The sequence below is a fragment of the Hesperophylax consimilis genome, chromosome 20 (genome assembly GCF_061612785.1).
Source record: "Hesperophylax consimilis isolate HC1 chromosome 20, BYU_Hcon_1.0, whole genome shotgun sequence".
NCBI lineage: Eukaryota > Metazoa > Arthropoda > Insecta > Trichoptera > Limnephilidae > Hesperophylax > Hesperophylax consimilis.
The window spans coordinates 12,218,978-12,226,894 of NC_142855.1; the positions used below are offsets into that span (position 1 = coordinate 12,218,978).

The following is a 7,917-nucleotide window of genomic DNA, read 5'->3' on the forward strand; positions in this document are numbered from 1 at the left end:
CCAAAAAAGGTTGTTGAATATCTTGTATAAATAAGATTGATTGCAATTTATCTATCGCAAAGACGCTACCCCTTATTTGTATTTTTCTGACTCTAGCTGTCTAGCTTTTGTGTTTTTGTGGAAACCGATTTATCATTTCACCTTATTATGAGGTCTTCAATTTTTTTGTTTTGGCTAAGTTAAAGTTTTTGACTTTTTATCATTCGGTAGGTTCTGTTGGCAAGTATTGAAAAGTTTCTTCTTTTCATGGAAAGATGGGGCACGTTTGATGGTCTAGTATTTTCTGTAATGCAACAAGACTTTTATATCCATTGGTTTTTTAACATGCCTTTGGTCGGCTGCATAATGTCATATGTATCAAAAAATGCAAATAAAATGAAATATCATCAATTTGGGGACCATCCAAAAGGCTTAGGTGATCATCCGAATTAGACCCCTCGCATCTATTTTGATCTCCAACAATAATAACTGTTTTTTATCTTTTCGTATGGCACGACAACATTATACATGTCATACTCTGTGGACCTCCGCATAGGACGGCACAGTTTTTTTTAAAAAAATTTTTTTTTTAATTTTTGTACATGTGTAAATGAAAATAAATTTTATTACATTTAAAATATTTCTACTAGAAAATAAATGTAAAATGATTTCCATAAATTTAACTTTTAATGCGGCGTGACCATAATACAATTTTAATATGCTCCCCACAGGATTTCATTCTTGTATTTTTTTTATATATGTGTAAATGGATATAAATATTGTTATATTTAAAATATTGTTGTATATAAATATTGTTACATTCAAAATATATTTACTTCCAAATAAATGTAAAATGAATTACATATTCAGATTGCCACAATATGATGATACTAGCTATATAAATTGTTATTTTATTTTTGTGTACTTTTGTTGTTCTTAGTAAAAAAAAAAAAAAAAAATCATTGTGTTTTTATTTTTGTGTATAACAATAACTTATAAAAGTGAAAAGAAAAAAATAGCTTTACACTACTATTGAAGAAGGTACAAATACTATTGAAGTTCAGGTTGAACCGAAACTAGTATTTATATTTTCAATAGTGGTGACAAAATATATATTTTTTATTTCAATTTTAATTATGTCTAACCACAAAGTAATTGTTTCCTGTGAAAGTCAGTTACTTATTATGAAGGAAATGAAGTAATATGCTGTACACACATGTTTATTTTGATGAAAAATATCAATTGTTATTGATGATTTATTATATTTATATTTATATTATTAAAAATATATATTTTATACATTATTTAAACTAAACGTAATATATTACATACTTATTTCAACAAAATTTCGATATCAACAAAATATTTCGAGCAATATTCGAAATATTTAGAAATAAGTAGCTACTTATTCGAAATATGTTCATGCGCTGGTGATGCACATCACTAATAATAGATAAATATCAGTTGTCATCCGTGAATTGACAAAATTTCGCGCTTAAAAATAGCTCTCTACATTTATTGTTTTTAGATGTAATTATGCAGATAATGTCCGGATTTCATCAAATACATATAATTTGAAGTGTGCATTATAGTTAGCCGTGAATGAGGCATATGTATCTATTACTTTTGTGGTGTAATGTTATAAAAATAAGTGTGGTGAATTTTGAGGTTATATTCCGTTTTTTACAAAAATAATGCTTTTCTGTTCTTAGAAATTACAGAAATGAAGTGCTTTTAGTATATAAAACCATAATACATCTATTTTTAGCAATTGGCACAGTAATTGCCTGATATTTCAATAAAAAACAAAGATTTTCTAATTCGATATGATTCGTCATGTATTGAAATGCGCCAAGATTTTAGCAAGTTTAATTATTTTTTTAAAAATATATTTTGTATGAAATGGTCAAAAAGTGAAGTGACAGAATTGTTTATTGTACATTTGTACGATGAAATAAGTGTTTTTTTTTTTACATTATCCGTGATTTTAGTATCGTTTTTACATAAAACATTACAGGTGAGTCATTTTTACAATTTTTTCATGTTTCCATTCTAAATTTAAATATTTACAAATGTTAATATTTATTTATGATACAACAATTTGAAAGCCTATTTTGTAACCTTTCTAAAACAGTTTTTACTATTCGGCTCCGTTCAGTAATGTTTCATTTATAGAGCTTTGATTGTGAGGCGGTAATAACACAACGTTTTCGTGAAATTGACATTTCGGTAAAGACATCTTAGCTTCAAGTTCGCGAAAAGTCGGAGGGGTTAACTGTAACCTTTGATAAAACTACAGAAAAAAACATCATCCACATAAAGATTCAGCATTAAAAAAGTAGGCAGAAAGTTACAAGTTTTACATATATAATAGAATAGTTTACAGTTTATAGGAACATAGTATGTATAATTGATCATAACAGTAAGTAGCAACACCAATAAACCGGAGTGACCAATCACAGGCATCCGGAACGTTGGTGTTGGCAGCTCTCTATGCCGTGAAGGAGCGCATCTAGTGGAGTATCCTTGTTCATCAGAGCGTTTGGAGTGGGAGTCGTAACCCTCGGCAACAGAGACTCGAAGATGTGAGCAAAAGTAGCAATTGACAGAATATAGAGAGAATTTAATATAATTTAAGGTGACATACATATTTGTATTCTATTTTGAAAGGTTTGATTGCAATGGTCCTGCCGTCCAAGATGATCACCAGCCGGGAGGAAGTAGAGCAGCCGACTCTGGAATCAGTGGAGCCTGCAGAATGGACGCATTGTTCGCATTGGTGTCTCAACTGCTCCCAACTGCCCGGAGTCAGTGCGTTGAGACTGCGGCATCTCCAATTGGGGTGTGTTGTGAAACTGAAGGTATTAGGGAAGGAAGGGGAAGATGGGTAAGTACTTGGGTATTCAAATCTGGTCACCAAGCATGGCTAAAACCATTTCATTCCATGTTTCAATTCTTTAATGGTGGTGTTACAACAGGGTGATACTGAGAGTATCTTCCACTCTGTAATGTACTGCAAATATACTATTTATTATTATTGAACAGGCGACCTCCGGATTGCTAGTCGTGAGCCTTACCGCTCGGCCATCAATAATTTGAAATAACTAATCTGCAAAATATTTTAATTTCTTCATTTTCCCATAGATACTTGTGTAAAATGTTATTTTATTACACGGTCTTTTGAAAGGTTTACACATTATTTGTTTTTAAATTACTTGTGGCTGGTTATAAAACTTGACATTCTTCTTATATTTTGTTCAGGATGAAAATCCAGTTTTCACACTTCCTGAAAGTCCAGTGATGCCAGTGGTATCAACTGTTCGACCCGTAGTTCCAAGGAAGGCATTCAAGAGGCGACTGTGCTTGGGAAAATCAACAAAGGACTCGCTCTTTAGTGACCTGCAAAATGTTGCTACCACCCAACTTGCGACGGAAAGAGTGTTATTAGAGACCCAGACTGAAAACTTTCAAATGCAAAAGGTATAAAAACAGTTTATTATAAACAAGTTCTGCTTTGTAATTATTATTATGCGTTACAGCTGTTTCGCCCTCTGAAGGCATTATCAAACTCATAGACATATGAATATTAGTAGACCTGCCCTAAGTGATTAAAAGCGTATTATCCCCACTCCCCATACCGGTTCCATTGAGCCGGCTGGGCTCGCGTACGGCCTCAAGTGATATTTGAAAACGTGACGTCATCATTCTTGTGCGAACTATGGTCGAGGCATCATCGGTTCATTTTACGAAATAACACGGCAAAATGTTTACTTGTACTATGAAAACTGGTAAAAATAGATGCGAAAAAAGAGAATAAACCCAATTGTCGTATTACATTCCATATATAAGCATTATTTTACTTTATTTTAAGCATATTCACATCGTATAATATGAATCAGTTGTTACTATCACATCGAGAAACGTCTGGACGCGAAACACAAAGCTGGTTGGTTGCTGGGAAGTAAATTATGAACATTTATAAAAGTGTCTTAACTAAATACTCTGAAACTAACTACGACTCTGAATATAGAAGCTGCCTTACTTTGCCGAATTTGGACTTCGCAAATTTGTTCATAACGTGGCGAGTAATTTGCGCTCCCATGTAAAAATGTCTATTCATTCAAAGCAGATTTTACTTTTAAGAAGTAAATGGTGATATTATAATGCGAGATGCCTATTTACTGTCAGATTGATTTATTGACGAATCACAGTCATCTTCACTCCCTTCGTTCTTCAACAGTTGATTTTACCCCTCGCCTTTATCTTCTCGTCTATTAATTCCTATGTCTGTGATCAAACTGTTTTTATACATTAGATAACAAATTATTGAATATATAAAATAAATAAAAATTGAAATGGAGTTCTACAAAATTAACTAATAACAATAAACAGGTCCAGTCTCTTTTGCAATGCGACCTCCTGAGTATGCAGACTGCCCACTTGAAACTCCAACTGGAAATGCTCGATGCGGCGAGGGTCTCAAAAGAAGCCCAATCGGATATACAACTGCAAATCCTTAGTGATGCCAGGAAGCAGAAGGTCGCAGAGGCAGCCCGAGCAGAAATCCGATGGGAAATCCAACTGGATATATTGAAGTTAGAGAGGAGAGCTCAGGAGGCAATTACAAAGAAATTAGAAAGTGGTAATTGTTAATATTATAATGCTTGTACATACATATTATTTGCAATAACGTCTCTATTTAAATGGGCCATGTTGTTCCCTGCATTGTTCCTGAATGCCACATTGTTGGGTTCATCACCAACACCGTGGATCCAATCTTGTGGATATTCCTCCCCACGATTGATGCATATGTTGTGAAGAACTCCACATGCAACTATAACTGCCATCGTGGTGTCGATGTTTAGTCGTAGGCCATTGGATAAGACCGGAAATCGTCTTTTCCACAATCCATATTGTTTTTCTACCACGTTCCTTGTTTTTATATGTTTTGTGTTGTAGTTGTTCTGGTTGGGTGTTTCCGGATTTCGATATGGTGTCAGCAGATATGTCTAAAATATGAAATAAAACATACATTTGTAATAATGTTATACTGTTTTCTTTTGCAGAATGTCCTTAAAATCAAGTAAATCCACGTTCGGCTGGAGCACTCGAGAATGGTGCACGCGCTAAGTATTCCCGCACTAAAGGATTTTTTTCTTGTTTTTTTTATTATTTCCTATATTTTCATAATGTGCGTATATATGTATGTCACAATTTTCTTAAGTTATTTTCAGTTGTTTCCAATATTCTCATAATGTGCATATATATGTATGTCACAGTAAACAATATTAAATTCTCCCTATATTCTATTAATTGCTAGTTTTGCTTTGTGGGAACTATTTTCTTTATGATTTATGATTCTTGTTTATTGGTCATCGTTCATTAGCTTCGCAGACCAATATCAATAATAATGCCTTTTATGTGTACTTTTTAATCTTTCTTTGGTTTGCTTTCATGTTGCCCACATCTTCGAGTCTCTGTTGCCGAGGGTTACGACTCCCACTCCAAACGCTCTGATGAACAAGGATACTCCACTAGATGCGCTCCTTCACGGCATAGAGAGCTGAACGTTCCGGATGCCTGTGATTGGTCACTCCGGTTTATTGGTGTATTACTATGTTCCTATAAACTGTAAACTATTCTATTATTTATGTAAAACTTGTAACTTTCTGCCTAGTTTTTTAATGCTGAATCTTTATGTGGATGATGTTTTTTTCTGTAGTTTTATCAAAGGTTACAGTTAAGAGTTTAGATTCAAAAAACCTTCATTAACAAAACAGTTTTTTCTTTGTTTTTTTTTTTTTTAATTTCCTGAAAGTTCAACCTCGTAACACATTTTACGTCGAGTACTGAATATTTAATATTTGCTCATCAAAACCTAACAAAACTGCATGTATTTTCATTGGCCGACAGTTTAGAGAGACATGACAGCAAAAATAGATTTAAAATCAGTAAATTAACTGCCAAATCCATCCACAAAGAGAATAAAGCTTTTTCTAGTAGCGTGGATTCATTTATTGCAATATATGAGACATTTGTATAGCAAGAAGAGATTGTTTAATTTATAAATGTACCTAACCTTCCATTTCCCAACCCTTATGGGTCAGTGAATGACCAACAACCAACTGAAAACATGACAAATGACTCTCCGAATAAGCTAATGGGAGAAGAGTTTGGAACGTTAAGAGAGTTAGAGCGAAGCATGTCAGTCCACCATTAATGGAATATCTCCTACGAGTGCTCCATTTGGGTACTGCCCTGTCTCGAACATTGCTCTCGCTCGGCAGCCTTGAAAGAGTCATGTGTAGATCCTGGCCATCTTGCTACAATGTCTCTTATTCTCATTCTGGCATCTGAAATGGTAGCCCTTCCTATTTCTGAACGTTTCAGCTTCTGGTCCACCTTTCGGACAAATCAGATGGTCAACACAATACTTAATTGGTACAGTACCATGCAGACAAAACTAAAACACATGCTTGTCTGGCACTTTCGTGGAACTCCCTTTTTACTACTTCCACCTCTTCCCCTATTGCTAATTTAATGTGGACAGGCCTTAAACTTGCCAAGGCACGAGAAACATTTTTTACGATTTTGCTGGTCGTAGATGGGGAAATTTTAAAAAAGTCTCCATTTGTTATGTGGAAACTTCCAGTTGCGTAGAAACGCAAAGCAACAAGCAATTGATTGCATGGTAAAACTGGGCAGTTTCTAAAAAAGAAATAAACAAAGCATGATAACATTAGATAAAAGGTTTTCAGACCTGATAAGTGCTAAATATATTCAATGACACTCGAATAAGTCAAAATTTTACCTTTCGCTTGCGTAAGTCAAGTTATACTCTATTTGGCTCAAAACGTATAAAAAACACGTTTTAGTCATCCTAAAACGGGTATAAAAGTCTGCATCATTTAATATATGTATAAAATTTATATCGCCGTCTTGTCGCCGCCTATATAATCCAATATTATTATCAAGCATATCGGCCCATTCCACCGCATCTACTATATTCAAAATGTTCATAATTCGAATTAAAAAACCGACAAGAGCGTGAACTGATGACAGATGACAGCGATGACAGATCGATTGCTTTCGCGTATTTCGCTCTGTTGTCAGTTTTTATAAGTAGGTCTTCCTTAAGCGTCTTTAATCCACGAGGTTAGCTTCCTTAAATTTGAGTGGTGTGGCGATCAAGTGCTTTGGGCAAAACGGATTTGGGCATTTCAGCAGGGTTGAGTCGAGTATTCGGCTCAGATTAGATTGGCCACAACGGCCGTTAGTGTTGCTCCACTTGGGAATTGTGTATGACGTTCGTTTAACATTTCATACTCTCATTGAAAAGATCTGCAAATCAGCCACAACACAACAATGTTGGGTTTTGTCATTCACAATTCAAAGAAGTTGTCCAAAGTTGCAGTCAGCGGCCCTGAACCAAACGGCACCTCAAGGGCGCCGTGTATCCTCGATTGTGGGATCTTATGGGTTGCTGAACGGTGAAGGACATTTATATACTGATTGTGTCGTTATCCCCTTGACTTCCTGTTATTGTTATTAGACTAGTTAAAAGCCCGTCAACAGTGATTTGAACGAAGTTATCTTTTTACTTATTACTTACTTAATACTAATTTGGTTGTTTGGTATATTATTGTATAAAATACACTTTATCTCAGACTAATTTGGTAGTTTGGTATATTATTGTATAAATACACTTTATCTCAGACTAATTTGGTTGTTTGGTATATTATTATATAAAATTCACTTTACCTCAGACTAATTTGGTATATTATTGTATAAAATACAATTTATCTCAGACTAATTTATAAGTATATTATTCAGCGAAACTCGAATAAAATATTGCCAGATGGGTTTTCAAACTATGACAAAGGATAAAACAGTGGTGACATGTGGTGAAAATATGAATGAGAATTTTTTTATTAAAAA

General features: G+C 34.1%; 1 long non-coding RNA gene across 1 annotated transcript; it reads right to left on the reverse strand.

Annotated features, from left to right (window-relative positions):
- Nucleotides 1–2,683: 2,683 nt before the first annotated feature.
- Nucleotides 2,684–6,815, reverse strand: LOC149414097 (uncharacterized). The gene is made up of 3 exons (XR_016304106.1): nucleotides 6,791–6,815; nucleotides 4,654–6,687; nucleotides 2,684–2,730 (listed from the first exon to the last, which is right to left on the reverse strand). It is a non-coding gene; the product is annotated as an uncharacterized LOC149414097 (long non-coding RNA).
- Between the last annotated feature and the right edge of the window lie 1,102 nt (nucleotides 6,816–7,917).